This window comes from Amia ocellicauda, chromosome 10 (genome assembly GCF_036373705.1).
Source record: "Amia ocellicauda isolate fAmiCal2 chromosome 10, fAmiCal2.hap1, whole genome shotgun sequence".
In the NCBI taxonomy this organism is placed as follows: domain Eukaryota; kingdom Metazoa; phylum Chordata; class Actinopteri; order Amiiformes; family Amiidae; genus Amia; species Amia ocellicauda.
This window is the reverse complement of record NC_089859.1, coordinates 42964524-42991313: the sequence shown is the minus strand read 5'-3', so window position 1 is coordinate 42991313 and position 26790 is coordinate 42964524. Positions and strand designations below refer to the sequence as shown.

Below are 26790 nucleotides of genomic sequence, written 5' to 3'. Positions count from 1 at the left end.
TGTTAATAAATGTGCAAAAACAAATCAGATGGATAGGCCCCTACATATGAACATTAAGTTAAAGGCCTAGAGTGAGTGTTCTTCACTTCCAGTCATGGCGGGCCACAATCCAGCTCTTTGTAACTCATCAACAACCAAAGACCTGGGAAAAGGGTTAAATGGCTTCAGTTAAGCCAATTAGGTAATTAAGAGCTCAACTGGAAAAAAAACAGCAGGCATAGGGGTACTTTAGGACCACAGTCACTGATATAACCTACAATGTTGTTGTAATGAAAATCAGCAGACAGTGGGCCTCCTCCAGGACTAAGGTTGAGAAGCACTGGTCTTGAAGACCACAATAACAATCGACCTCAAGGGCTAGGGATATTCGAGGTGATGCTAAACCAGTCCTGAATGTTTAAATATAATGTTATTTTCTTGTAGTGTGCCGTTGCTGTTAATGCAACCAGTTATATTGAGCCATCAAATACAGAAGCTGACGAAAGACATCAACATGTAAATTTAGTTGTAAATTTAAAGTGTGTGTGAAAAGTATTTTGTATATGGAGATTAACCCATAGTTTCACAGATAAATTGTGGACCAGTGATATTCAGGATCTTCAAAACAAGTCCTGAATGCTCAAACTTAACACTTCTTTTTTTAGAGTGTCGTTGCTGTCAATCCAGCCAGTGATGTGGAGCCATCAGATACAGAAGCTGATGAAAAACAACATGTAAATTTCCTAAATTAATATGGTGCATCAAAATACTTATTTAGCACTTTCAACTGTTTCTTTGTGATTCCTAAAATTACTTTACAGGCTGGGGCTGGGGGAAGACACTGCGCCCGCCTGGAGAAGCCTGTACAAGCCCCCCTCAATAAGAGAGCTGGCAATCTGCAGTGGAGGGTGTTACACACCATTATTGCTGTCAATTCTTTTATTACTGTTCTTAACCCTGCTGTGTCCGACGCCTGCCCATTCTGTGCTCAGAGAGAGACCGTGTTTCACTGTTTCAGCACTTGCTCTCGGTTGTCACCCATTTTTAGTCTTTTAACTCGTCTTTTTACTGATCTTAACCTGATTTTTAACACAAAGGTTTTTATTTTAGGGGCGCGATACACCAGAAAGACCAAACATGTGGACCAGCTGGTAAACTTCTTGCTGGGCCAGGCTAAAATGGCCGTCTATAAGACTAGGAAGAACAGAGTGTGTGGGGAGGGCAGTGAGGATGCAGTGAGAGTGTTTGCCATGCTGGTCAAGTGCAGAGTCAGACTAGAGTTTAACTATTACAGGCTGATGAATGATTTGGAGAGTTTTGAACAGGTCTGGTGTATTAATGATGCCCTTTGTGAATTGTATGACAGGGAGTTGGTTTTTATTATGTAATTCATTTATAGGGTTTAGTATTTGATGGTTGTTTTGTTGTGTGTATTGGGTTGCTTTCTTTAAAAGTGTACAGATCAGTGGCGGAGTTAATGCTTGTTGGGGGGAGACAAACAAAGGGGAACACTATTTTTTATTTATTTATTTATTTTCTTTTGTATGAATTATTGCGTGTTGCAAACAGGCAATGAAGTCTGATAAAAGTCAAAAAGTCTCTCTCTCTCTCACACACACACACACAGCCAGCAAGACACACAGAGCCAGCCAGCTCAGCGATGACATCACAAACATCTCTCTCAGGTGACTCCTATGACATCACAGAGCACGTACATTCCGTTGCTTGCCGTCTGTCAACCACTCAGTCACTGCCAGCCAGACTGGCTGGCTGACTGGATGGTGGGGCTGCTTGCTGCTGCTGCGTACCTTAGCAAGCTTATTTGCTTGACCGGCCTTCCTCCTCCGCCCACATGCCCACCTATGTCCGATCTGCTGTTCACCTGGATCACAGCTCCGCCCCAACAAGGCAGAGCCTCCCAAGAATGGTACAAACTCACCCACGATCCCCTCCACGGAAAGCTATAGCAAAAGGCAAAAGCATTATACGTAATGAAGAGGAACCCGAGTCCAAGACGCATCCGACCAGCCATACATATTTGTGTGTATTAAAGATCACATTTTATTACATTTAGATTTTCTGTACTTTATTACATCTTTTTGTGATTTTTAAATGTATTGTTTCTTTTCCTTATATATGTATGTATGTATGTATGTATGTGTGTGTGTGTCTGTGTGAAAGTGTATGTGTTTGTGTGTCTCTGTGTGAAAGTGAGTGTGTGTGTGTCTGTCTCTGTGTTTGTGTGTCTGTCTCTGTGTGAAAGTGAGTGTGTGTGCGTGTGTCTGTCTGTGAAAGTGTGTGTGTGTGTGTGGGTGTGACAGTGTGTATGAGTGTCTGTCTGTCATGTAACTCGCACATCTGTGAGGGCACCATTTTTGCAGAAAGAGATGTACACATTTTGGAGCAACATATGCTGCCATCCAGACATCGTCTTTTCCAGGGACGTCCCTGCATTTTTCAGCAGGATAACGCCAAACCACATTCTGCCCAGATTACAAGCGCATGGTTGCGTAGGCAGAGAGTGCGGGTGCTAGCATGGCCTGCCTGCAGTCCTGACCTGTCTCCGAATTGAGAATGTGTGGCGCACTATGAAGTGCAAATTAAGACAACGAAGGCCCTGTGCAGTTGCGCAGCTGAGGAAATGCATAATGGATGAATGGGGGGAAATCCCACTTGCTAAACTTAACCAAGTGGTGTCTTCAGTGCCCAAGTGCTTAATAAGTGTTATTAAAAGAAAAGGTGATGTTACATAGTGGTAAACAGTCGACTGTCCCAACTTTCTTGGTTTCTTTTCACTGCTAATGAGATGCTGTAGAGTGAGTTAGTTATATTGCTTTCAGGAGCTCTAATCGTATTGATGAGTTCATGCAGCATTTGTAATTGAATTTCAAAAAGAAATCTTTGCTGTCTGGCCTGTGTGTATGAGATGTACTCTGTCAATCTTTGGCTAACAACTGAAACATTGGTAGAACAGAAATGGCAACATAAAAAAGAAAAGTACATTTTAAAAGAGCACATTAAATAGGATGAATATACAGTTTTTTACAATCACTTTGTCACTAATTTCAGAACCTTGATGTCATTTTTCAAAACTCTAGACACAAAACTCAAAACGGTCATCAATTGTAACACAGGCTGTCCAATGTTCAAAACATTGCATTGTGCATTCATATCTTTAAAGAAACCTTGCACTTGCAGACTTGTTGGTTCAAATAATTCATTTATCATGAAATACCATAGTAACATTTATTTAGATCACCCACACAGAAGATACCGATAGTTTCACTGTGTAGTTGTTCGTACAATCATTAAATATTGTAGTACAAAATATGTGATACATGTTTCATTATGGTACTACACATAAATACATCACTGTAAAAGGACTAGTAGAGAGAATACTACAGACACAGTGGAATCATTGAACAAAATCTGAAATGTATTGATGCAATACAATCAAATCACACCATAGGTTTCTTTGAATCCATGCAACAATAATTAGCTACAAAAAAGAACAAAACTACAGTAAAATGTCAACTGCAGTGTTCCTCACCTGGCTTAGTGTAAAACAAAGGATTGATTACTGTACTTCTGAATTTCCATCAGCCCTGTGTTCAGGTTCAGGTTCTCACAACCATTTTTCACAAGAGGCATCTTGAAACTGAACATACCTGAACATACTCAGTCATCAGCTGCTTCACTCTGTCTGCATTTCTTTCAAAAGGCACACTATACTCTGTGCTACACATTGGTATGCAGTATACAGTCATTTGACAATTGAGAGTAGCCTAATGTTTAGTGCATGCTGAAGACTTGCCGCTTCTCAGTACGGAAATTTCTGATGATTGAGGCTACAGTTGATCCTGAGTTGATTCTGAGGTTTGATTGAATCATTGTAGCTGCCTCAGTCATGGTCATGCCATGATTTACAACATGCTCTACAACTATTTCTCGGATTTCACTGGACACTATTTGCTGTTGCTGCCGCTGTCTGGTCCGTGGCCTTGTCCTCTACCACGTTCCCCCAACACCTCTCAAATGAGGCCCATGGCTGCCTCTCTGGTGAGGCCTAAGCCCTCCTCTATGACGAGGCCCACGACCACCTCTCAGAAGGGGTGCATGTCCCCTTCCATTCCTTTGACCACCACGTCTTCCTCCTCCCACTGCTTGACCTCTATTGTGACCTGGATGACTTGCCGGCTCCATGTTATCACTGTGTTGCTGGGGTGGATAGCACTCAATTCACTCGATACTCGTACCACAATGTGAAATCAATCATCAATAACCAGTTGGCAGTATTGGAAAAGCAATTACAAGGGCCTGCATACATACAGTAATGTCAAATCTGATGTGGAAGAACAATCATCTTCAACCAGGTTGGAGCGTTAGTTGCAATGCCTTTAATACACGCAGCGTGGAGAGGAACAGTGACTCAAGTAGATCCCAAAGTCGCTCTGCCTTCATTTTAACAGTCAGAGCTTTTATACACAAAAATCAAAGAGCTGGTTATAATCAGAAAGTCATTACTATGTTATCTTAAAAGTTAGCTAAGCAGAATTTATATCATTATAGGACAGAGTTCATAGATCAACACATGGATTAGGGAGCAGGCACTTCAATCATACTGTTTGACATTGTCTCCAAGATTCTCATCGTAAATAACAAACAGAAATCAAACTACCTTCTGGCCTGACCTTCTAGCTTGACCTTATCTTTCTTAAGTATACAAGAGAGAAAAACAGGTATTAGAGAAAGAATTTCAAACTTTCCTTCCACACTGCAAACATGGTGTGGAAAAGTGCTACATGATGATGAATGATGATGAAATATTACATCCATAGATAATGTAGTCCAACTGGTTCATGCTCCTCGTTTATTGATGTCAATGGATCTCATTATCCTGAAACTTTCATGATCGAAACATGGAATATTGTTTGTCAGTTTCCATAAAATTATGCATTAAGAGTAATGCAACAGTCACTTATCATTTTGAGCAGCTGTATCAATTGATAGTTAGATCTTTGTAATGAAATGAATAGACAGTGATCTCAGATGTAATGTGTGAATTGCATTTTGAAATGGTAATACTTTGATGTTAAGTTGTGTCATTTTAGTTCAATGAACAAATGATCTGAGGTTGATGTGTATTGTATCCAAGCAATTGTAAAAAAGTGTTAGAGTTTTGAAAAATGTGCATTTTGATCATCGGGTGTGAGTTTAGTGTCTAGAGTTTTGAAAAATGACATCAAGGTTCTGAAATGAGTGCCAAAGTGATTGTAAAAAAGTGTAATATCAGGGGACAGTGGCTATTAGTGATCTGGCCTTCCGTGGCCTCTGTATTAATGTAACAGGTCACATTGTATGTGTACACTGATACTTGATAGTATAATATAGTACAAGTAAAAAACATACATAGGTATCATAGAAGTATTTTGCAGAAATGATTATGGATAGTTATCAAAATGGAGAGGAAATGCTAAATCCAGTCTCCCCAGGCTGAGCTTCTATTGCTGCACCTGCTGGCCCCACTATATGGATAGAGCCACACCAAGTACAAGAGTCTCCCCATTGCTATTTATATCTCCCTATCCAGTCTTCTTTAAGTGACGATATGCAAATAACGGGGACTATGATTGGCTCCCTGACATTACCCACACTGCGACTGATGCTACCCATTTCACTACCCAACAAAGACCCATAATATGCGTGTGTCTGTCTGTCTGTCTGTCAAAGTATGTGTGTGTGTTTCTGTGTGTGTCTGTGTCTGTCTGTCTGTGTGTGAAAGTGTGTGTGTGTCTGTCTGTCTGTCTGTCATGTAACTTGCACATCTGTGAGGGCACCACTAATGCAGAAAGAGATGTACACATATTGTTTATTTTCCATATATATGTATGTATGTATGTATGCATGTCCAATTGCTTTGACAATACAAATGAATTGAATTGAGAGGGAGAGAGAGAGAGTAAGAGAGAGAGAGAGAGACAGACAGACAGACAGACAGAGAGAGACACACACACACACACACACACACACAGAGAGCCAGCCAGCCAGCTCAGCGATGACATGACGAGCCTCTCTCAGCTTACTGCTATGACATCACAGAGCACGTACATTCCGTTTAACAAATCGTTAAACAAAAAAGGTTATAAACACATTGACTACAATACCGGTTAGTAAGACGAAGGTGAGTCTCTCGTTAGTATTATTAGTCAGACATTAAATAACTACGCAGGTTAGTATTTATGTCAGGTAACTTCTCGTTATATATATATCAGTCTCATTTACGTTTAGGTGCCGAGAAAGATCCTATTTGTTACCACAATTTCCCTTAACTGATTATTATTCAATGATTAAGGATAGGCAGGGCCACCAATAATCTAATGTCTATTAACTTGTGTCAATTTCAGACTAAACAGTTAAACAGGAATGAGAAGATATTTCTCGGCGTTGACAGATTTTATTTCTAAAATTATCAACAAAACAGTTTAATGCAACTCACATTTATATTTAAGAAAACTAAATGATATTACACATTCTAGAGTTATGAATCACAGATTAACATTTCTAATTGATTTCTCAAATGTCATGAATCACAAACTCCAAACTGTTAAACTTATGTGAACTTCGTCGCAGAGAGGCCTCTCTGGCTTCGGGCTCAGATAACAGCACACGGCACGAGGTCCGTGTTATTTGGAACAAAGGCAGTCCGGTTCGGCTTTGTCCAAGAACTTCCACTCAGTCGATGCACCTGGAAGTTGGGGTTTCGGGAATGTAGAGTCGTTTCCAAACAGATTTTCCATTGGTTTGAAGGCTCCAAGGTTGTGCACAAAATCTTCTTTGTAAGCATGGTTCCACCGTAGTTACTTGAAGACGAAGTCTTTGAGGAAAGCAGGGCCCTGTTTGTTCCAAGGGTCAAGTTTCTTAAGACTCAAATAGCTATTTAAGTGACTGACACTTTCGTATTCAGTCGACTTAGTCAATTGTCCAGCTGTAAAACTCCACTGATCAGGTGGGTCTGTGAAGTTATTTATTTAATAAAGTCCTTTAAAATAATTCTTCGCTCAATCTCCTTCTCATAGTTTAACTCTTCTGTTGCCGGCAAAGACTTGGTTGGTTTCTGATTCCGGTTCTGGCAACAGAGCTACAGGTTGAGCTGTGGCAGCGAGTTTCTGGTTCAGGTGAGAGAGAGAGAGAGAGAAAGACTGTCCGCTGTTCCTTATAGTCTGTCAGATCAGTAGGTGATTGGTCCCTGAGTTCTTGAGATTGGATTTCGGTTTCAGCCCCCAGTGTCCTATTGGAGGGAGGCTTTATTTATGACTGATGTCAATCCATGCCATCTTTTGGAAATGCCGGTTGGCCTGGGTTCGTAGCTCTATGTCGGGATTTCGGCTCTCATCCACTTCAAAGAGTTTTTATCACCTACAGGCCCCTTTCTCCAGACATCTCATAGCAGAATTCCAAACTATTTGGCCTCTTCTCGGTGCCATCCTCCCCAAAACTGTCACTTTGATGCAAACCAGTTCTAAGCTGATGAGCTAAGGAAATCTGATAACTTTGGGGGGGGAGAGGTCTTCTTTAGATCAGTGCTTCAGCTCAGAGCCCAAATGCTCTTATCCAAATACACCCAACATAACGCTACATATGTATGTATGTATGTATATATGTGTAGAAGGAAAATTAGAAATTATTTTCTTACACCTGTTTTTCTCTCTTGTATACTTAAGAAAGATACGGTCAAGCTAGAAGGTCAGCCCAGAAGATAGTTTGATTTCTGTTTGTTATTTACGATGAGAACCTTGGAGACATTGTCAAACGGTATGACCTACGTGCCTGTTCCCTAAAACCATGTGTTGACCTATGAACTCTGTTCTATAATGATATATGTTCTGCTTAGTTAGCCTTTAAGATAACATAGTAATGACTTTCTAGCATGTATGGATGTATGTATGTATGTATATATATATATATATATATATATATGTATGTATGTCCAATTGCTTTGACAATACAAATGAATTGAATTCAGAGGAAGAGAGAGAGAGAGAGAGAGAGACAGACAGACAGACAGACAGCTCAGCGATGACATCACGAGCCTCTCTCAGCTGACTCCTATGACATCACAGAGCACGTACATTCCGTTGCTTGTCGTCTGTCAACCACTCAGTCACTGCTAGCCAGACTGTCCCTAAGACAAAGTGTACAATACTTCAATTATATCTCCTCCAGACAGATAAAGAGTATTAAGAGCTACGATGAAGATACCCAGGAGACGTAAAAAGCTTGCATCACCTGGTATTTCCTGGAGGTCACCCATCCAAGTACTAACCAGGCCCTGGCCCGTTTAGTTTCCAAGGTCTGACGAGACCGGGCACGTTCAGGACGGTGTGGCCGCAAGCCGAGATGCCTGGCTGCATGATGTCTCTTAAAGGCTGGCGGGTATTGACGGAATTTCCAGCAAAAAATAAAAAATAAAAAAATAAAAAAATGGAGGGAAAAATAACAGTGCAGGAAAGGGTGTTGAAAGTAGCCGGGAACGTGTACAATTCTTCAATTATATCTCCTCCAGACAGAAAGAGAGTATTAAGAGCTACGATGAAGTTACCCAGGAGACGTAAAAAGCTTGCAGCACCTGGTATTTCTAGGAGATCTCCCATCCAAGTACTGACCAGGCCATGCCCCGTTTAGCTTCCGAGATCTGACGAGACGGGGTGCGTCCAGGACGGTGTAGCCGCAAGCAGAGAGGCCTGGCTGCATAATGTCTCTTAAAGGCTGACGGGTGTTGACGGAACTTCCAGCAAATAAAAAAAGAAAAATGGAGGGAAAAATATCAGTTCAGCAAAGGGTGTTGAAAGTAGCCGGGTACGTGTACATTTCTTCAATTATATCTCCTCCAGACAGAAAGAGAGTATTAAGATCTACGATGATGTTACCCAGGAGACGTATAAAGCTTGCAGCACCTGGTATTACCAGGAGGTCACCCATCCAAGTACTGACCAGGCCCTGCCCTGTATAGCTTCCGAGATCTGATGAGATCAGTCGCGTTCAGGACGGCGTGGCCGCAAGCCGAGACGCCTGGCAGCATGATGTCTCTTAAAGGCGGGCGGGTTTTGACGGACCTTCCAGCAAAAAAAAAAAGAAAAAAGAAAAATGGAGGGAAAAATATCAGTGCAGCAAAGGGTGTTGAAAGTTGCCGGGTACGTGTACATTTCTTCAATTGTATCTTCTCCTGACAGAAAGAGAGTATTAAGAGCTACGATGAAGTTACCCAGGAGACGTAAAAAGTTTGCAGTACCTAGTTTTTCCAGGAGGTCACCAATCCAAATACTGACCAGGTCCTGCCACGTTTTGCTTCCTAGATCTGACAAGATCGGGCGCGTTCAGGACGGTGTGGCCGCAAGCCAAAAAGCCTGGCTGCATGATGTCTCTTAAAGGCTGGCGGGTATTGACGGAACATCCAAGAAAAAAAATTAAAAAAAAAATAGAAAAATGGAGGGAAAAATATCAGTGCAGGAAAGGGTGTTGAATGTAGCCGGGTACGTGTACAATACTTCAATTATATCTCCTCCAGACAGAAAGAGAGTATTAAGAGCTACGATGAAGTTACCCAAGTGACGAAAAAAGCTTGCAGCACCTGGTATTTCCAGGAGGTCACCCATCCAAATACTGACCAGGCCCTGCCCCGTTCAGCTTCCGAGATCTGACGAGATCGGGCGCGTTCAGGACGGTGTGGCCGCAAGCCAAGAGGCCTGGATGTATGAAGTCTCTTAAAGGCTGGCGGGTATTGACGGAAGTTCCAGCAAAAAAAAAAGAAATAAGAAAAATGGAGGGAAAAATATCAGTGCAGCAAAGGGTGTTAAATGTAGCTGGGTACGTGTACAATACTTCAATTATATCTCCTCCAGACAGAAAGCGAGTATTAAGAGCTACGATGAAGTTACCCAAGTGATGTAAAAAGCTTGCAGCACCTGGTATCTCCAGGAGGTCTCCCATCTAAGTACTGACCAGGCCCTGCCCCGTTTAGCTTCCGAGATCTGACGAGATCGTGCGCATTCAGGATGGTGTGGCCACAAGCCGAGATGCCTGGCTGCATGATGTCTCTTAAAGGCTGGAGGATATTGACAGAACTTCCAGCAAAATAAAGAAGAAAAAAGAAAAATGGAGGGAAAAATATCAGTGCAGCAAAGGGAGTTGAAAGTAGCCGGGTACGTGTACAATTCTTCAATTATATCTCCTCCAGACAGAAAGAGAGTATTAAGAGCTATGATGAAGTTACCCAGGAGACGTAAGAAGCTTGCAGCACCTGGTATTTCCAGGAGGTCTCCCATCCAAGTACAGAATAGACACTGCCCCGTTTAGCTTCCGAGATCTGATGAGATTGGGCGCGTTCAGGACGGTGTGGCCGCAAACCAAGAGGCCTGGCTGCATGATGTCTCTTAAAGGCTGGCGGGTATTGACGGAACTGCCAGCAAAAAAAAAAGAAATAAGAAAAATGGAGTGAAAAATTTCAGTGCAGCAAAGGGAGTTGAAAGTAGCCGGGTACGTGTACAATTCTTCAATTATATCTCCTCCAGACAGAAAGAGAGTATTAAGAGCTATGATGAAGTTACCCAGGAGACGTAAGAAGCTTGCAGCACCTGGTATTTCCAGGAGGTCTCCCATCCAAGTACTGATCAGGCCCTGCCCCGTTCAGCTTCCGAGATCTGACGAAATCGGGCACGTTCAGGACGGTGTGGCCGCAAACAAAGAGGCCTGTCTGCATGATGTCTCTTAAAGGCTGGCGGGTATTGATGGAACTTCCAGCAAAAAAAATAAGAAAAAAGAAAAATGGAGAGAAACAAATCAGTACAGCAAAGGGTTTTGAAAGTAGCCGGGTACGTGTACAATTCTTCAATTATATCTCCTCCAGACAGAAAGAGAGTATAAAGAGCTACGATGAAGTTTCCCAGGAGACGTAAAAATCTTGCAGCACCTGGTTTTTCCAGGAGGTCACCCATCGAAGTACTGACCAGGCCCTGCCCCATTTAGCTTCCGAGATCTGACGAGATCGGGCGCGTTCAGGACGGTGTGGCCGCAAACCAAGAGGCCTGGCTGCATGATGTCTCTTAAAGGCTGGCGGGTATTGACGGAACTTCCAGCAAAAAAAAAAAGAAAAAAGAAAAATGGAGTGAAAAATATCAGTGCAGCAAAGGGTGTTGAAAGTAGCCGGGTATGTGAACAATACTTCAATTATATCTCCTCCAGACTGAAAGAGAGTATTAAGAGCTACGATGAAGTTACCCAAGTGACGAAAAAAGCTTGCAGCACCTGGTATTTCCAGGAGGTCACCCATCCAAGTACTGATCAGGCCCTGCCCCGTTCAGCTTCCGAGATCTGACGAGATCGGGCGCGTTCAGGACGGTGTGGCCGCAAGCCAAGAGGCCTGGCTGCATGAAGTCTCTTAAAGGCTGGAGGGTATTGACGGAACTTCCAGCAAAAAATAAAAGAAAAAAGAAAAATGGAGGGAAATATATCAGTGCAGCAAAGGGTGTTGAAAGTAGCCGGGTACGTGTACAATTCTTCAATTATATCTCCTCCAGACTGTAAGAGAGTATTAAGAGCTACGATGAAGTTACCCAAGTGATGTAAAAAGCTTGCAGCACCTGGTATTTCCAGGAGGTCTCCCATCTAAGTACTGACCAGGCCCTGCCCCGTTTAGCTTCCGAGATCTGACGAGATCGGGTGCAATCAGGACGGTGTGGCCACAAGCCAAGACGCCTGGCTGCATGATGTCTCTTAAAGGTTGGCGGGTATTGACGGAACTTCCAGCAGAAAAATAAAATAAAAATAAAAATAAAAAGATGGATGGAAAAATATCAGTGCAGCAAAGGGTGTTGACAGTAGCTGGGTACGTGTACAATACTTCAATTATATCTCCTCCAGACAGAAAGAGGGTATTAAGAGCTACGATAAAGTTACCCAGGAGACGTAAAAGCTTGCAGCATCAGGTATTTGCAGGAGGTCTCACATTCAAGTACTGACCAGGTCCTGCCCCGTTTAGCTTCCGAGATCTGACGAGATCGAGCGCGTTCAGGACGGTGTGGCCGCAAGCCGAGATTCCTGGCTGCCTGATGTCTCTTAACGGCTGGCGGGTATTGACGGAATTTCCAGCAAAAAAAAAAAAAAAAAAAATAGAAAAATGGAGGGAAAAATATCAGTGCAGGAGAGGTTGTCGAAAGTAGCCGGGTACGTGTACAATTCTTCAATTATATCTCCTCCAGACAGAAAGAGAGTATTAAGAGCTACGATGAAGTTACCCAAGTGATGTAAAAAGCTTGCAGCACCAGGTATTTCCAGGAGGTCTCCCATCTAAGTACTGACCAGGCCCTGCCCCGTTTAGCTTCCGAGATCTGACGAGATCGGGCGCGTTCAGGACGGTGTGGCCGCAAACCAAGAGGCCTGGCTGCATGATGTCTCTTAAAGGCTGGCGGGTATTGACGGAACTTCCAGCAAAAAAAAAAAGAAAAAAGAAAAATGGAGTGAAAAATATCAGTGCAGCAAAGGGTGTTGAAAGTAGCCGGGTATGTGAACAATACTTCAATTATATCTCCACCAGACTGAAAGAGAGTATTAAGAGCTACGATGAAGTTACCCAAGTGACGAAAAAAGCTTGCAGCACCTGGTATTTCCAGGAGGTCACCCATCCAAGTACTGACCAGGCCCTGCCCCGTTCAGCTTCCGAGATCTGACGAGATCGGGCGCGTTCAGGACGGTGTGGCCGCAAGCCAAGAGGCCTGGCTGCATGAAGTCTCTTAAAGGCTGGAGGGTATTGACGGAACTTCCAGCAAAAAAGAAAAGAATAAAGAAAAATGGAGGGAAATATATCTGTGCAGCAAAGGGTGTTGAAAGTAGCCGGGTACGTGTACAATTCTTCAATTATATCTCCTCCAGACTGTAAGAGAGTATTAAGAGCTACGATGAAGTTACCCAAGTGATGTAAAAAGCTTGCAGCACCTGGTATTTCCAGGAGGTCTCCCATCTAAGTACTGACCAGGCCCTGCCCCGTTTAGCTTCCAAGATCTGACGAGATCGGGCGCATTCAGGACGGTGTGGCCACAAGCCGAGACGCCTGGCTGCATGATGTCTCTTAAAGGTTGACGGGTATTGATGGAACTTCCAGCAAAATAAAGAAGAAAAAAGAAAAATGGAGGGAAAAATATCAGTGCAGCAAAGGGAGTTGAAAGTAGCCGGGTACGTGTACAATTCTTCAATTATATCTCCTCCAGACAGAAAGAGAGTATTAAGAGCTATGATGAAGTTACCCAGGAGACGTAAGAAGCTTGCAGCACCTGGTATTTCCAGGAGGTCTCCCATCCAAGTACAGAACAGGCACTGCCCCGTTTAACTTCCGAGATCTGATGAGATTGGGCGCGTTCAGGACGGTGTGGCCGCAAACCAAGAGGCCTGGCTGCATGATGTCTCTTAAAGGCTGGCGGGTATTGACGGAACTGCCAGCAAAAAAAAAGAAATAAGAAAAATGGATGGAAAAATTTCAGTGCAGCAAAGGGTGTTAAAAGTAGCCGGGTACGTGTACAATACTTCAATTATATCTCCTCCAGACAGAAAGAGAGTATTAAGAGCTACGATGAAGTTACCCAAGTGACGTAATAAGCTTGCAGCTCCTGGTATTTCCAGGAGGTCTCCCATCCAAGTACTGATCAGGCCCTGCCCCGTTTAGCTTCCGAGATCTGACGAGATCGGGCGCATTCAGGACGGTGTGGCCACAAGCCAAGACGCCTGGCTGCATGATGTCTCTTAAAGGTTGGCGGGTATTGACGGAACTTCCAGCAGAAAAATAAAATAAAAATAAAAATAAAAAAATGGATGGAAAAATATCAGTGCAGGAAAGGGTGTTGAAAGTAGCCGGGTACGTATACAATTCTTCAATTATATCTCCTCCAGACAGATAGAGAGTATTAAGAGCTACGATGAAGTTACCCAGGAGACGTAAAAAGCTTGCAGCACCTGGTATTTCTAGGAGTTCTCACATTCAAGTACTGACCAGGCCCTGCCCCGTTTAGCTTCCGAGATCTGATGAGTTCGGGCGCGTTCAGGACAATGTGTCCGCATGCCAAGAGGCCTGGCTGCATGATGTCTCTTAAAGGCTGGAGGGTATTGACGGAACTTCCAGCAAAATAAAGAAGAAAAAAGAAAAATGGAGGGAAAAATATCAGTGCAGCAAAGGCTGTTGAAAGTAGCCAGGTACGTGTACAATACTTCAATTATATCTCTCCCAGACAGATAGAGAGTTTTAAGAGCTACGATGAAGTTACCCAGGAGACGTAAAAAGCTTTCAGTACCTGGTTTTTCCAGGAGGTCTCCCATCCAAGTACTGACCAGGCCCTGCCCCGTTTTGCTTCCAAGATCTGACAAGATCGGGCGCGTTCAGGACGGTGTGGCCGCAAGCCAAGCGGCCTGGCTGCATGATGTCTCTTAAAGGCTGGAGGGTATTGACAGAACTTCCAGCAAAAAAAAAAAAAAATAAGAAAAATGGAGGGAAAAATATCAGTGCAGCAAAGGCTGTTGAAAGTAGCATGGTACGTGTACAATTCCTCAATTATAACACCTCCAGACAGATAGAGAGTATTAAGAGCTACGATGAAGTTACCCAGGAGACGTAAAAGGCTTGCAGCACCTGGTATTTCCAGGAGGTCTCCCATCCAAGTACTGACCAGGCCCTGCCCCGTTTAGTTTCCGAGATCTGACGAGATCGGGCGCATTCAGTACGGTGTGGCCACAAGCCGAGAGTCCTGGCTGCATGATGTCTCTTAAAGACTGGCGGGTATTGACGGAACTTCCAGCAAAAAAAAAAGAAAAAAATAAATAGAAAAATGGAGGGAAAAATATCAGTGCAGCAAAGGGTGTTGAATGTAGCCGGTTACGTGAACAATTCTTCAATTATATCTCCTCCAGACAGAAAGAGAGTGTTAAGAGCTACGATAAAGTTACCCAGGAGACGTAAAAAGCTTGCAGCACCAGGTATTTCCAGGAGGTCCCACATTCAAGTAATGACCAGGCCCTGCCCCGTTTAGCTTCCGAGATCTGACGAGATGGGGCGCGTTCAGGACGTTGTGGTTGCAAGCCAAGAGGCCTGGCTGCATGATGTCTCTTAAACGCTGGAGGGAATTGATGGAACTTCCAGCAAGAAAAAAAAAAAAAAAAATAGAAAAATGGAGGGAAAAATATCAGTGCAGCAAAGCGTGTTGAAAGTAGCAGGGTACGTGTACAATTCTTCAATTATATCTCCTGCAGACAGAAAGAGAGTATTAAGAGCTACGATGAAGTTACCCAGGAGACGTAAAAACCTTGCAGCACCTGGTATTTCTAGGAGGTCTCCCATTCAAGTACTGACCAGGCCCTGCCCCGTTTAGCTTCCGTGATCTGACGAGATCGGGACTGTGTGGCCACAAGCCAAGAGGCCTGGCTGCATGATGTCTCTTAAAGGCTGGCGGGTATTGACGGAACATCCAAAAAAAAAAAAAAAAAAAAAAGAAAAATGGAGTGAAAAATATCAGTGCAGGAAAGGGTGTTGAAAGTAACTGGGTACGTGTACAATACTTCAATTATATCTCCTCCAGACAGAAAGAGAGTATTAAGAGCTACGATGAAGTTACCCAGGAGACGTAAAAAGCTTGCAGCACCAGGTATTTCCAGGAGGTCTCACATTCAAGTACTGACCAGGTCCTGCCCCGTTTAAATTCCGAGATCTGACGAGATCGGGCGCGTTCAGGATGGTGTGGCCGCAAGCCAAGAGGCCGGGCTGCATGATGTCTCTTAATGGTTGGCGGGTTTTGACGGAACATCCAGCAAAAAAAAAAAAGAGAAATGGAGGGAGAAATACCAGTGCAGCAAAGGGTGTTGAAAGTAGCCGGGTACGTGTACAATTCTTCAATTATATCTCCTGCAGACAGAAAGAGAGTATTAAGAGCTACGATGAAGTTACCCAGGAGACGTAAAAAGCTTGCAGCACCTGGTATTTCTAGGAGGTCAGCCATCCAAGTACTGACCAGGCCCTGCCCCGTTTAGCTTCCGAGATCTTACGAGATCGGGCGCATTCAGGACGGTGTGGCCACAAGCCGAGAGGCCTGGCTGCATGATGTCTCTTAAAGGTTGGCGGGTATTGACGGAATTTCCAGCAAAAAAAAAAAAAAAAAAAAAAAAAGAAAAATGGATGGAAAAATATCAGTGCAGCAAAGGGTGTTGACAGTAGCTGGGTACGTGTACAATACTTCAATTATGTCTCCTCCAGACAGAAAGAGAGTATTAAGAGCTACGATGAAGTTACCCAGGAGACGTAAAAAGCTTGCAGCACCTGGTATTTCTAGGAGGTCAGCCATCCAAGTACTGACCAGGCCCTGCCCCGTTTAGCTTCCGAGATCTTACGAGATCGGGCGCATTCAGGACGGTGTGGCCACAAGCCGAGAGGCCTGGCTGCATGATGTCTCTTAAAGGTTGGCGGATATTGACGAACTTCCAGCAAAAAAAAAAAAGAAAAATGGAGGGAAAAATATCAGTGCAGCAAAGGCTGTTGAAAGTAGCCGGGTACGTGTACAATTCTTCAATAATATCTCCTCCAGACTGAAAGAGAGTATTAAGAGCTACGATGAAGTTACCCAGGAGACGTAAAAAGCTTGCAGCACCTGGTATTTCCAGGAGGTCACCCAACCAAGTACTGACCAGACCCTGCCCCGTTTAGCTTCCGAGATATGATGAGATCAGGCGCGTTCAGGACGGTGTGGCCGCAAGCCGAGAGGCCTGGCTGCATGATGTCTCTTAAAGGCTGGCAAGTATTGACGGAACTTCCAGCAAAAAAAAAAAAAAAAAAAAATAGAAAAAGGGAGGGAAAAATATCAGTGCAGCAAAGGGTGTTGAAAGTAGCCGGGTACGTGTACAATTCTTCAATTATATCTCCTCCAGACAGAAAGAGAGAATTACGAGCTACGATAAAGTTACCCAGGAGACGTAAAAGCTTGCAGCACCAGGTATTTCCAGGAGGTCTCCCATCCAAGTACTGACCAGGCCCTGCCCCATTCAGTTTCCGAGATCTGACGAGATCGGGCGCGTTCAGGATGGTGTGGCCGCAAGCCGAGATTCTGGCTGCATGATGTCTCTTAAAGGCTGGCGGGTATTGACGGAACTGCCAGCAAAAAAAAAAAGAGAAATGGAGGGAGAAATACCAGTGCAGCAAAGGGTGTTGAAAGTAGCCGGGTACGTGTACAATACTTGAATTATATCTCCTCCAGACAGAAAGACAGTATTAAGAGCTACGATGAAGTTACCCAGGTGACGTAAAAAGCTTGCAGCACCTGGTATTTCTAGGAGGTCTCCAATCCAAGTATTGACCAGGCCCTGCCCCGTTTAGCTTCCGAGATCTGACGAGACCGGGCGCATTCAGGACGGTGTGGCCACAAGCCGAGAGGCCTGGCTGCATGATGTCTCTTAAAGGTTGGCGGGTATTGACGGAACTTCCAGCAAAAAAAAAAAAAAGAAAAATGGATGGAAAAATATCAGTGCAGCAAAGGGTGTTGACAGTAGCTGGGTACGTGTACAATACTTCAATTATATCTCTTCCAGACAGATAGAGAGTATTAAGAGCTACGATGAAGTTACCCAGGAGTTGTAAAAGCTTGCAGCACCAGGTATTTCCAGGAGGTCTCACATTCAAGTACTGACCAGGTCCTGCCCCGTTTAGCTTCCGAGATCTGACGAGATCGGGCGCGTTCAGGATGGTGTGGCCGCAAGCCGAGACGCCTGGCTGCATGATGTCTCTTAAAGGCTGGCGGGTATTGACGGAACTGCCAGCAAATAAAAAAAAAGAGAAATGGTGGTAAAAATATCAGTGCAGCAAAGGGTGTTGAAAGTAGCCAGGTACGTGTACAATTCTTCAATTATATCTCCTCCAGATTGAAAGAGAGTATTAAGAGCTACGATGAAGTTACACAGGAGACGTAAAAAGCTTGCAGCATCTGGTATTTCCAGGAGGAAACCCATCCAAGTACTGACCAGGCCCTGCCCCGTTTGGCTTCCGAGATCTGACGAGATCGGGCGCGTTCAGGACGGTGTGGCCGCAAGCCGAGATGCCTGGCTGCATGATGTCTCTTAAAGGCTGGCGGGTATTGACGGAACTGCCAGCAATAAAAAAAAGAGAAATGGAGGGAGAAATACCAGTGCAGCAAAGGGTGTTGAAAGTAGCCGGGTACGTGTACAATACTTGAATTATATCTCCTCCAGACAGAAAGAGAGAATTAAGAGCTACGATGAAGTTACCCAGGAGACGTAAAAAGTTTGCAGCACCTCGTATTTCCAGAAGGTCACCCATAAAAGTACTGACCAGGCCCTGCCCCGTTTAAATTCTGAGATCTGACGAGATCGGGCGCGTTCAGGACGGTGTGGCCGCAAGCCGAGAGGCCTGGCTGCATGATGTCTCTTAATGGCTGGCGGGTATTGACAGAACTTCCAGCAAAAAAAAAAAAAAAAAAAAAAGAAAAAGAAAAATGGAGGGAAAAATATCAGTGCAGTAATGGGTTTTGAAAGTAGCCGGGTACGTGTACAATTCTTCAATTATATCTCCTCCGGACAGAAAGAGAGTATTAAGAGCTACGATGAAGTTACCCAGGAGACGTAAAAAGCTTGCAGAACCTGGCATTCCTAGGAGGTCACCCATCCAAGTACTGACCAGGCCCTGCCCCGTTTAAATTCTAAGATCTGATGAGATCGGGGGCGTTCAGGACGGTGTGGCTGCAAGCCAAGAGGCCTGGCTGCATGATGTCTCTTAATGGTTGGCGGGTTTTGACGGAACATCCAGCAAATAAAAAAAAAGAGAAATGGTGGTAAAAATATCAGTGCAGCAAAGGGTGTTGAAAGTAGCCAGGTACGTGTACAATTCTTCAATTATATCTCCTCCAGACTGAAAGAGAGTATTAAGAGCTACGATGAAGTTACCCAGGAGACGTAAAAAGCTTGCAGCACCTGGTATTTCCAGGAGGACACCCATCCAAGTACTGACCAGGCCCTGCCCCACTCAGTTTCCGAGATCTTACGAGATCGGACGCGTTCAGGACGGTGTGGCCGCAAGCCGAGATGCCTGGCTGCATGATGTCTCTTAAAGGCTGGCGGGTATTGACGGAACTGCCAGCAATAAAAAAAAGAGAAATGGAGGGAGAAATACCAGTGCAGCAAAGGGTGTTGAAAGTAGCCGGGTACGTGTACAATACTTGAATTATATCTCCTCCAGACAGAAAGAGAGTATTAAGAGCTACGATTAAGTTTCCCAGGAGACGTAAAAAGCTTGCAGCACCTGGTATTTCCAGGAGGACACCCATCCAAGTACTGACCAGGCCCTGCCCCACTCAGTTTCCGAGATCTTACGAGATCGGACGCGTTCAGGACGGTGTGGCCGCAAGCCGAGAGGCCTGGCTGCATGATGTCTCTTAATGGCTGGCGGGTATTGACAGAACTTCCAGCAAAAAAAAAAAAAAAAACAAAAAAGAAAAAGAAGAATGGAGGGAAAAATATCAGTGCAGTAATGGGTTTTGAAAGTAGCCGGGTATGTGTACAATTCTTCAATTATATCTCCTCCAGACAGATAGAGAGTATTAAGAGCTACGATTAAGTTTCCCAGGAGACGTAAAAAGCTTGCAGCACCAGGTATTTCCTGGAGGTCTCCCATCCAAGTACTGACCAGGCCCTGCCCCGTTTAGCTTCCGAGATCTAACGAGATCAGGCGCGTTCAGGACAATGTGGCCGCAAGCCAAGAGGCCTGGCTGCATGATGTCTCTTAAAGGCTGGTGGGTATTGACGGAACTTCCAGCAAAAAAAAAAAAAAAAAAAAGAAAAATAGAGGGAAAAATACCAGTGCAGCAAAGGGTGTTGAAAGTAGCCGGGTACGTGTACAATTCTTCAATTATATATTCTCCAGACAGAAAGAGAGTATTAAGAGCTACGATGAAGTTCCCCAGGAGATGTAAAAAGCTGGCAGCACCTGGTATTTCCAGAAGGTCACCCATAAAAGTACTGACCAGGCCCTGCCCCGTTTAAATTCTGAGATCTGACGAGATCGGGCGCGTTCAGGACGGTGTGGCCGCAAGCCGAGAGGCCTGGCTGCATGATATCTCTTAATGGCTGGCGGGTATTGACAGAACTTCCAGCAAAAAAAAAAAAAAAAAAAAAAAAGAAAAAGAAGAATGGAGGGAAAAATATCAGTGCAGTAATGGGTTTTGAAAGTAGCCGGGTATGTGTACAATTCTTCAATTATATCTCCTCCGGACAGAAAGAGAGTATTAAGAGCTACGATGAAGTTACCCAGGAGACGTAAAAAGCTTGCAGCACCTGGCATTTCTAGGAGGTCACCCATCCAAGTACTGACCAGGCCCTGCCCCGTTTAAATTCCAAGATCTGATGAGATCGGGGGCGTTCAGGACGGTGTGGCTGCAAGCCAAGAGGCCTGGCGGCATGATGTGTCTTAAAGGCTGGCGGGTATTGATGGAACTTCCAGCAAAAAACAAAAGAAAAAAGAAAAATGGAGGGAAAAATATCAGTGCAGCAAATGGTGTTGACAGTAGCTGGGTACGTGTACAATTCTTCAATTATATCTCCTCCAGACAGATAGAGAGTATTAAGAGCTACGATAAAGTTACCCAGGAGACGTAAAAGCTTGCAGCACCAGGTATTTCCAGGAGGTCTCACATTCAAGTACTGACCAGGTCCTGCCCCGTTTAGCTTCCGAGATCTGACGAGATCGGGCGCGTTCAGGACGGTGTGGCCGCAAGCCGAGATGTCTGGCTGCATGATGTTTCTTAAAGGCTGGCGGGTATTGACGGAACTGCCAGCAAAAAAAAAAAAGAAAAATAGAGGGAAATATACCAGTGCAGCAAAGGGTGTTGAAAGTAGCCGGGTACGTGTACAATTCTTCAATTATATCTCCTGGAGACAGAAAGAGAGTATTAAGAGCTACGATGAAGTTACCCAGGAGACATAAAAAGCTTGCAGCACCTGGTATTTCTAGGAGGTCTCCCATCCAAGTACTGACCAGACCCTGCCCCGTTTAGCTTCCGAGATCTGACGAGATCGGGCGCATTCAGGACGGTGTGGCCGCAAGCCGAGAGGCCTGGCTACATGATGTCTCTTAATGGCTGGCGGGTATTGACGGAACTTCCAGCAAAAAAAAAAAAAAAAAAAAAAGAAAAAGAAAAATGGAGGGAAAAATATCAGTGCAGTAATGGGTTTTGAAAGTAGCCGGGTACGTGTACAATACTTCAATTATATCTCCTCCAGACAGATAGAGAGTATTAAGAGCTACGATAAAGTTACCCAGGAGACGTAAAAGCTTGCAGCACCAGGTATTTCCAGGAGGTCTCACATTCATGTACTGACCAGGTCCTGCCCCGTTTAGCTTCCGAGATCTGACGAGATCGGGCGCGTTCAGGATGGTGTGGCCGCAAGCCGAGATGCCTGGCTGCATGATGTCTCTTAAAGGCTGGCGGGTATTGACGGAACTGCCAGCAAAAAAAAAAAAAAAAAATAGAGGGAAATATACCAGTGCAGCACAGGGTGTTGAAAGTAGCCGGGTACGTGTACAATTCTTCAATTATATCTCCTGGAGAAAGAAAGAGAGTATTAAGAGCTACGATGAAGTTACCCAGGAGACGTAAAAAGCTTGCAGCACCTGGTATTTCCAGGAGGTCACACATCCAAGTACTGACCAGGCCCTGCCCCGTTTAGCTTCCGAAATCTGATATGATCGGGCTCGTTCAGGACGGTGTGACTACAAGCCAAGAGGCCTGGCTGCATGATGTCTCTTAAAGGCTGGCGGATATTGACGGAACTTCCAGCAAAAAAATAAAATAAAAAGAAAAATGGAGGGAAAAATATCAGTGCAGCAAAGGGTGTTGAAAGTAGCCTAGTACGTGTACAATTCTTCAATTATATCTCCTGGAGACAGAAAGAGAGTATTAAGAGCTACGATGAAGTTACCCAGGAGACGTAAAAGGCTTGCAGCACCTGGTATTTCTAGGAGGTCTCCCATCCAAGTACTGACCAGGCCCTGCCCCGTTTAGCTTGCGAGATCTGACGAGATCGGGCGCATTCAGGACGGTGTGGCCGCAAGCCGAGAGGCCTGGCTGCATGATGTCTCTTAAAGGTTGGCGGGTATTGACGGAATTTCCAGCAAAAAAAAAAAAAAAAATGGATGGAAAAATATCAGTGCAGCAAAGGGTGTTGACAGTAGCTGGGTACGTGTACAATACTTCAATTATAACTCCTCCAGACAGATAGAGAGTATTAAGAGCTACGATAAAGTTACCCAGGAGACGTAAAAGCTTGCAGCACGAGGTATTTCCAGGAGGTCTCACATTCATGTACTGACCAGGTCCTGCCCCGTTTAGCTTCCGAGATCTGACGAGATCGGGCGCGTTCAGGATGGTGTGGCCGCAAGCCGAGATGCCTGGCTGCATGATGTCTCTTAAAGGCTGGCGGGTATTGACGGAACTTCCAGCAAAAAAAAAAAAGAAAAATAGAGGGAAATATACCAGTGCAGCACAGGGTGTTGAAAGTAGCCGGGTACGTGTACAATTCTTCAATTATATCTCCTGGAGAAAGAAAGAGAGTATTAAGAGCTACGATGAAGTTACCCAGGAGACGTAAAAAGCTTGCAGCACCTGGTATTTCCAGGAGGTCACACATCCAAGTACTGACCAGGCCCTGCCCCGTTTAGCTTCCGAAATCTGATATGATCGGGCGCGTTCAGGACGGTGTGACTACAAGCCAAGAGGCCTGGCTGCATGATGTCTCTTAAAGGCTGGCGGATATTGACGGAACTTCCAGCAAAAAAAAAAAAAAAAAAGAAAAATGGATGGAAAAATATCAGTGCAGCAAAGGGTGTTGACAGTAGCTGGGTACGTGTACAATACTTCATATATATCTCCTCCAGACAGATAGAGAGTATTAAGAGCTACGATAAAGTTACCCAGGAGACGTAAAAGCTTGCAGCACCAGGTATTTCCAGGAGGTCTCACATTCATGTACCGACCAGGTCCTGCCCCGTTTAGCTTCCAAGATCTGACGAGATCGGGCGAGTTCAGGATGGTGTGGCCGCAAGCCGAGATGCCTGGCTGCATGATGTCTCTTAAAGGCTGGCGGGTATTGACGGAATTTCCAGCAAAAAAAAAAAAAAAAATGGATGGAAAAATATCAGTGCAGCAAAGGGTGTTGACAGTAGCTGGGTACGTGTACAATACTTCAATTATAACTCCTCCAGACAGATAGAGAGTATTAAGAGCTACGATAAAGTTACCCAGGAGACGTAAAAGCTTGCAGCACGAGGTATTTCCAGGAGGTCTCACATTCATGTACTGACCAGGTCCTGCCCCGTTTAGCTTCCGAGATCTGACGAGATCGGGCGCGTTCAGGATGGTGTGGCCGCAAGCCGAGATGCCTGGCTGCATGATGTCTCTTAAAGGCTGGCGGATATTGACGGAACTTCCAGCAAAAAAATAAAATAAAAAGAAAAATGGAGGGAAAAATATCAGTGCAGCAAAGGGTGTTGAAAGTAGCCTAGTACGTGTACAATTCTTCAATTATATCTCCTCCAGACAGAAAGAGAGTATTAAGAGCTACGATGAAGTTACCCAGGAGACGTAAAAGGCTTGCAGCACCTGGTATTTCTCGGAGGTCTCCCATCCAAGTACTGACCAGGCCCTGCCCCGCTTAGCTTCCGAGATCTGACGAGATCGGGCGCGTTCAGGATGGTGTGGCCGCAAGCCGAGATGCCTGGCTGCATGATGTCTCTTAAAGGCTGGCGGGTATTGACGGAACTGCCAGCAAAAAAAAAAAAAAAAAAAAAAAGAAAAAGAAAAATGGAGGGAAAAATATCAGTGCAGTAATGGGTTTTGAAAGTAGCCGGGTACGTGTACAATACTTCAATTATATCTCCTCCAGACAGATAGAGAGTATTAAGAGCTACGATAAAGTTACCCAGGAGACGTAAAAGCTTGCAGCACCAGGTATTTCCAGGAGGTCTCACATTCATGTACTGACCAGGTCCTGCCCCGTTTAGCTTCCGAGATCTGACGAGATCGGGCGCGTTCAGGATGGTGTGGCCGCAAGCCGAGATGCCTGGCTGCATGATGTCTCTTAAAGGCTGGCGGGTATTGACGGAACTGCCAGCAAAAAAAAAAAAGAAAAATAGAGGGAAATAAACCAGTGCAGCACAGGGTGTTGAAAGTAGCCGGGTACGTGTACAATTCTTCAATTATATCTCCTGGAGAAAGAAAGAGAGTATTAAGAGCTTCGATGAAGTTACCCAGGAGACGTAAAAAGCTTGCAGCACCTGGTATTTCCAGGAGGTCACACATCCAAGTACTGACCAGGCCCTGCCCCGTTTAGCTTCGGAATCTGATATGATCGGGCGCGTTCAGGACGGTGTGACTACAAGCCAAGAGGCCTGGCTGCATGATGTCTCTTAAAGGCTGGCGGATATTGACGGAACTTCCAGCAAAAAAATAAAATAAAAAGAAAAATGGAGGGAAAAATATCAGTGCAGCAAAGGCTGTTGAAAGTAGCCTAGTACGTGTACAATTCTTCAATTATATCTCCTCCAGACAGAAAGAGAGTATTAAGAGCTACGATGAAGTTACCCAGGAGACGTAAAAGGCTTGCAGCACCTGGTATTTCTCGGAGGTCTCCCATCCAAGTACTGACCAGGCCCTGCCCCGTTTAGCTTCCGAGATCTGACGAGATCGGGCGCGTTCAGGATGGTGTGGCCGCAAGCCAAGATGCCTGGCTGCATGATGTCTCTTAAAGGCTGGCGGGTATTGACGGAACTGCCAGCAAAAAAAAAAAGAAAAATAGAGGGAAAAATACCAGTGCAGCAAAGGGTGTTGAAAGTAGCCGGGTACGTGTACAATTCTTCAATTATATCTTCTCCAGACAGAAAGAGAGTATTAAGAGCTACGATGAAGTTCCCCAGGAGACGTAAAAAGCTGGCAGCACCTGGTATTTCCAGGAGGTCTCACATTTAAGTACTGACCAGGTCCTGCCCCGTTTAGCTTCCGAGATCTGACAAGATCGGGCGCGTTCAGGACGGTGTGGCCGCAAGCCGAGATGTCTGGCTGCATGATGTCTCTTAAAGGCTGGCGGGTATTGACGGAACTGCCAGCAAAAAAAAAAAAGAAAAATAGAGGGAAATATACCAGTGCAGCAAAGGGTGTTGAAAGTAGCCGGGTAAGTGTACAATTCTTCAATTATATCTCCTGGAGACAGAAAGAGAGTATTAAGAGCTACGATGAAGTTACCCAGGAGACGTAAAAAGCTTGAAGCACCTGGTTTTTCTAGGAGGTCTCCCATCCAAGTACTGACCAGGCCCTGCCCCGTTTAGCTTCCGAGATCTGACGAGATCGGGCGCATTCAGGACGGTGTGGCCACAAGCCGAAAGGCCTGGCTGCATGATGTCTCTTAAAGGTTGGCGGGTATTGACGGAACTTCCAGCAAAAAAAAAAAAAAAAAAAAATAGAAAAATGGAGGGAAAAATATCAGTGCAGGAAAGGGTGTTGAAAGTAGCCGGGTACGTGTACAATTCTTCAATTATATCTCCTGCAGACTGAAAGAGAGTATTAAGAGCTACGATAAAGTTACCCAGGAGACGTAAAAGTTTGCAGCACCTGGTATTTCCAGGAGGTCTCACATTCAAGTACTGACCAGGTCCTGCCCCGTTTAGCTTCCGAGATCTGACGATATCATGCGCATTCAGGACGGTGTGGCCGAAAGCCGAGAGGCACGGCTGCATGATGTCTCTTTAAGGCTGGCGGGTATTGACGGAACTTACAGCAAAAAAAAAAAGAAAAAAGAAAAATGGAGGGAAAAATATCAGTGCAGCAAAGGGTGTTGACAGTAGCTGGATACGTGTACAATACTTCAATTATATCTCCTCCAGACAGAGAGAGAGTATTAAGAGCTACGATAAAGTTACCCAGGAGACGTAAAAGCTTGCAGCACTAGGTATTTCCAGGAGGTATCACTTTCATGTACTGACCAGGTCCTGCCCCGTTTAGCTTCCGAGATCTGACGAGATCGGGCGCGTTCAGGATGGTGTGGCCGAAAGCCGAGATGCCTGGCTGCATGATGTCTCTTAAAGGCTGGCGGGTATTGACGGAATTTCCAGCAAAAAAAAAAAAAAAAAATAGAAAAATGGAGGTAAAAATATCAGTGCAGGAAAGGGTGTTGAAAGTAGCCGGGTACGTGTACAATTCTTCAATTATATCTCCTGGAGACAGAAAGAGAGTATTAAGAGCTACGATGAAGTTACCCAGGAGACGTAAAAAGCTTGCAGCACCTGGTATTTCTAGGAGGTCTCCCATCCAAGTACTGACCAGGCCCTGCCCCGTTTGGCTTCCGAGATCTGACGAGATCGGGCGCGTTCAGGACGGTGTGGCCGCAAGCCAAGATGCCTGGCGGCATGATGTCTCTTAAAGGTTGGCGGGTATTGACGGAACTTCCAGCAAAAAAAAAAAAAAAAAAGAAAAATGGATGGAAAAATATCAGTGCAGCAAATGGTGTTGACAGTAGCTGGGTACGTGTACAATACTTCAATTATATCTCCTCCAGACAGAAAGAGAGTATTAAGAGCTACGATGAACTCACCTAAAGGATTATTAGGAACACCATACTAATACTGTGTTTGACCCCCTTTCGCCTTCAGAACTGCTTTAATTCTACGTGGCATTGCTTCAACAAGGTGCTGAAAGCATTCTTTAGAAATGTTGGCCCATATTGATAGGATAGCAT

At 44.6% G+C, this 26790-nt stretch overlaps 15 non-coding genes and 39 pseudogenes across 15 annotated transcripts; all 54 read right to left on the bottom strand.

Moving 5' to 3' along the window:
* Window positions 1-1875: 1875 nt before the first annotated feature.
* LOC136762320 (U5 spliceosomal RNA) lies at window positions 1876-1990 on the bottom strand. The gene has a single exon (XR_010820523.1). It is a non-coding gene; the product is annotated as a U5 spliceosomal RNA (small nuclear RNA).
* A 6263-nt stretch (window positions 1991-8253) lies between these two features.
* Window positions 8254-8372, bottom strand: LOC136761347 (uncharacterized; annotated as a pseudogene).
* Window positions 8373-8593: 221 nt separating this feature from the next.
* On the bottom strand, window positions 8594-8712 carry LOC136761797 (uncharacterized; annotated as a pseudogene).
* Window positions 8713-8921: 209 nt separating this feature from the next.
* LOC136761101 (uncharacterized) lies at window positions 8922-9040 on the bottom strand (annotated as a pseudogene).
* A 216-nt stretch (window positions 9041-9256) lies between these two features.
* Window positions 9257-9375, bottom strand: LOC136762228 (uncharacterized; annotated as a pseudogene).
* Window positions 9376-9595: 220 nt separating this feature from the next.
* Window positions 9596-9714, bottom strand: LOC136760682 (5S ribosomal RNA). The gene has a single exon (XR_010820278.1). It is a non-coding gene; the product is annotated as a 5S ribosomal RNA (ribosomal RNA).
* A 215-nt stretch (window positions 9715-9929) lies between these two features.
* LOC136760917 (uncharacterized) lies at window positions 9930-10048 on the bottom strand (annotated as a pseudogene).
* Window positions 10049-10264: 216 nt separating this feature from the next.
* LOC136761954 (uncharacterized) lies at window positions 10265-10383 on the bottom strand (annotated as a pseudogene).
* Window positions 10384-10598: 215 nt separating this feature from the next.
* Window positions 10599-10717, bottom strand: LOC136761069 (uncharacterized; annotated as a pseudogene).
* A 216-nt stretch (window positions 10718-10933) lies between these two features.
* On the bottom strand, window positions 10934-11052 carry LOC136760650 (5S ribosomal RNA). The gene has a single exon (XR_010820268.1). It is a non-coding gene; the product is annotated as a 5S ribosomal RNA (ribosomal RNA).
* A 216-nt stretch (window positions 11053-11268) lies between these two features.
* Window positions 11269-11387, bottom strand: LOC136762449 (5S ribosomal RNA). The gene has a single exon (XR_010820648.1). It is a non-coding gene; the product is annotated as a 5S ribosomal RNA (ribosomal RNA).
* Window positions 11388-11603: 216 nt separating this feature from the next.
* Window positions 11604-11722, bottom strand: LOC136760623 (5S ribosomal RNA). The gene has a single exon (XR_010820242.1). It is a non-coding gene; the product is annotated as a 5S ribosomal RNA (ribosomal RNA).
* A 223-nt stretch (window positions 11723-11945) lies between these two features.
* On the bottom strand, window positions 11946-12064 carry LOC136761722 (uncharacterized; annotated as a pseudogene).
* A 220-nt stretch (window positions 12065-12284) lies between these two features.
* LOC136761450 (5S ribosomal RNA) lies at window positions 12285-12403 on the bottom strand. Its single transcript, XR_010820356.1, has one exon. It is a non-coding gene; the product is annotated as a 5S ribosomal RNA (ribosomal RNA).
* A 216-nt stretch (window positions 12404-12619) lies between these two features.
* LOC136762360 (5S ribosomal RNA) lies at window positions 12620-12738 on the bottom strand. Its single transcript, XR_010820561.1, has one exon. It is a non-coding gene; the product is annotated as a 5S ribosomal RNA (ribosomal RNA).
* Window positions 12739-12954: 216 nt separating this feature from the next.
* LOC136762503 (5S ribosomal RNA) lies at window positions 12955-13073 on the bottom strand. Its single transcript, XR_010820700.1, has one exon. It is a non-coding gene; the product is annotated as a 5S ribosomal RNA (ribosomal RNA).
* Window positions 13074-13289: 216 nt separating this feature from the next.
* Window positions 13290-13408, bottom strand: LOC136761325 (uncharacterized; annotated as a pseudogene).
* Window positions 13409-13622: 214 nt separating this feature from the next.
* Window positions 13623-13741, bottom strand: LOC136762460 (5S ribosomal RNA). Its single transcript, XR_010820659.1, has one exon. It is a non-coding gene; the product is annotated as a 5S ribosomal RNA (ribosomal RNA).
* A 224-nt stretch (window positions 13742-13965) lies between these two features.
* On the bottom strand, window positions 13966-14084 carry LOC136761834 (uncharacterized; annotated as a pseudogene).
* A 216-nt stretch (window positions 14085-14300) lies between these two features.
* Window positions 14301-14419, bottom strand: LOC136761700 (uncharacterized; annotated as a pseudogene).
* A 216-nt stretch (window positions 14420-14635) lies between these two features.
* Window positions 14636-14754, bottom strand: LOC136760744 (uncharacterized; annotated as a pseudogene).
* Window positions 14755-14976: 222 nt separating this feature from the next.
* Window positions 14977-15095, bottom strand: LOC136762184 (uncharacterized; annotated as a pseudogene).
* A 546-nt stretch (window positions 15096-15641) lies between these two features.
* Window positions 15642-15760, bottom strand: LOC136761257 (uncharacterized; annotated as a pseudogene).
* A 210-nt stretch (window positions 15761-15970) lies between these two features.
* Window positions 15971-16089, bottom strand: LOC136760699 (uncharacterized; annotated as a pseudogene).
* Window positions 16090-16312: 223 nt separating this feature from the next.
* LOC136760698 (uncharacterized) lies at window positions 16313-16431 on the bottom strand (annotated as a pseudogene).
* Window positions 16432-16640: 209 nt separating this feature from the next.
* LOC136761118 (uncharacterized) lies at window positions 16641-16759 on the bottom strand (annotated as a pseudogene).
* A 220-nt stretch (window positions 16760-16979) lies between these two features.
* On the bottom strand, window positions 16980-17098 carry LOC136761024 (uncharacterized; annotated as a pseudogene).
* Window positions 17099-17306: 208 nt separating this feature from the next.
* On the bottom strand, window positions 17307-17425 carry LOC136761490 (uncharacterized; annotated as a pseudogene).
* A 211-nt stretch (window positions 17426-17636) lies between these two features.
* LOC136760808 (uncharacterized) lies at window positions 17637-17755 on the bottom strand (annotated as a pseudogene).
* Window positions 17756-17966: 211 nt separating this feature from the next.
* On the bottom strand, window positions 17967-18085 carry LOC136760925 (uncharacterized; annotated as a pseudogene).
* A 209-nt stretch (window positions 18086-18294) lies between these two features.
* On the bottom strand, window positions 18295-18413 carry LOC136761782 (uncharacterized; annotated as a pseudogene).
* Window positions 18414-18639: 226 nt separating this feature from the next.
* LOC136761484 (uncharacterized) lies at window positions 18640-18758 on the bottom strand (annotated as a pseudogene).
* Window positions 18759-18969: 211 nt separating this feature from the next.
* On the bottom strand, window positions 18970-19088 carry LOC136761540 (uncharacterized; annotated as a pseudogene).
* A 209-nt stretch (window positions 19089-19297) lies between these two features.
* On the bottom strand, window positions 19298-19416 carry LOC136761539 (uncharacterized; annotated as a pseudogene).
* Window positions 19417-19644: 228 nt separating this feature from the next.
* LOC136760963 (uncharacterized) lies at window positions 19645-19763 on the bottom strand (annotated as a pseudogene).
* Window positions 19764-19981: 218 nt separating this feature from the next.
* LOC136761411 (uncharacterized) lies at window positions 19982-20100 on the bottom strand (annotated as a pseudogene).
* A 228-nt stretch (window positions 20101-20328) lies between these two features.
* Window positions 20329-20447, bottom strand: LOC136760947 (uncharacterized; annotated as a pseudogene).
* Window positions 20448-20662: 215 nt separating this feature from the next.
* LOC136760862 (uncharacterized) lies at window positions 20663-20781 on the bottom strand (annotated as a pseudogene).
* A 210-nt stretch (window positions 20782-20991) lies between these two features.
* LOC136762486 (5S ribosomal RNA) lies at window positions 20992-21110 on the bottom strand. Its single transcript, XR_010820684.1, has one exon. It is a non-coding gene; the product is annotated as a 5S ribosomal RNA (ribosomal RNA).
* Window positions 21111-21335: 225 nt separating this feature from the next.
* On the bottom strand, window positions 21336-21454 carry LOC136761210 (uncharacterized; annotated as a pseudogene).
* Window positions 21455-21664: 210 nt separating this feature from the next.
* On the bottom strand, window positions 21665-21783 carry LOC136761731 (uncharacterized; annotated as a pseudogene).
* Window positions 21784-21999: 216 nt separating this feature from the next.
* Window positions 22000-22118, bottom strand: LOC136762617 (5S ribosomal RNA). The gene has a single exon (XR_010820811.1). It is a non-coding gene; the product is annotated as a 5S ribosomal RNA (ribosomal RNA).
* Window positions 22119-22326: 208 nt separating this feature from the next.
* On the bottom strand, window positions 22327-22445 carry LOC136761687 (uncharacterized; annotated as a pseudogene).
* A 210-nt stretch (window positions 22446-22655) lies between these two features.
* Window positions 22656-22774, bottom strand: LOC136761368 (uncharacterized; annotated as a pseudogene).
* Window positions 22775-22989: 215 nt separating this feature from the next.
* LOC136761899 (uncharacterized) lies at window positions 22990-23108 on the bottom strand (annotated as a pseudogene).
* Window positions 23109-23316: 208 nt separating this feature from the next.
* LOC136761686 (uncharacterized) lies at window positions 23317-23435 on the bottom strand (annotated as a pseudogene).
* Window positions 23436-23651: 216 nt separating this feature from the next.
* LOC136761462 (5S ribosomal RNA) lies at window positions 23652-23770 on the bottom strand. Its single transcript, XR_010820357.1, has one exon. It is a non-coding gene; the product is annotated as a 5S ribosomal RNA (ribosomal RNA).
* Window positions 23771-23996: 226 nt separating this feature from the next.
* Window positions 23997-24115, bottom strand: LOC136761209 (uncharacterized; annotated as a pseudogene).
* Window positions 24116-24325: 210 nt separating this feature from the next.
* LOC136762057 (uncharacterized) lies at window positions 24326-24443 on the bottom strand (annotated as a pseudogene).
* A 216-nt stretch (window positions 24444-24659) lies between these two features.
* On the bottom strand, window positions 24660-24778 carry LOC136762400 (5S ribosomal RNA). The gene has a single exon (XR_010820600.1). It is a non-coding gene; the product is annotated as a 5S ribosomal RNA (ribosomal RNA).
* A 209-nt stretch (window positions 24779-24987) lies between these two features.
* Window positions 24988-25106, bottom strand: LOC136761595 (uncharacterized; annotated as a pseudogene).
* Window positions 25107-25316: 210 nt separating this feature from the next.
* LOC136762632 (5S ribosomal RNA) lies at window positions 25317-25435 on the bottom strand. The gene has a single exon (XR_010820826.1). It is a non-coding gene; the product is annotated as a 5S ribosomal RNA (ribosomal RNA).
* A 554-nt stretch (window positions 25436-25989) lies between these two features.
* LOC136762180 (uncharacterized) lies at window positions 25990-26108 on the bottom strand (annotated as a pseudogene).
* Window positions 26109-26326: 218 nt separating this feature from the next.
* Window positions 26327-26445, bottom strand: LOC136762441 (5S ribosomal RNA). The gene has a single exon (XR_010820640.1). It is a non-coding gene; the product is annotated as a 5S ribosomal RNA (ribosomal RNA).
* Between the last annotated feature and the right edge of the window lie 345 nt (window positions 26446-26790).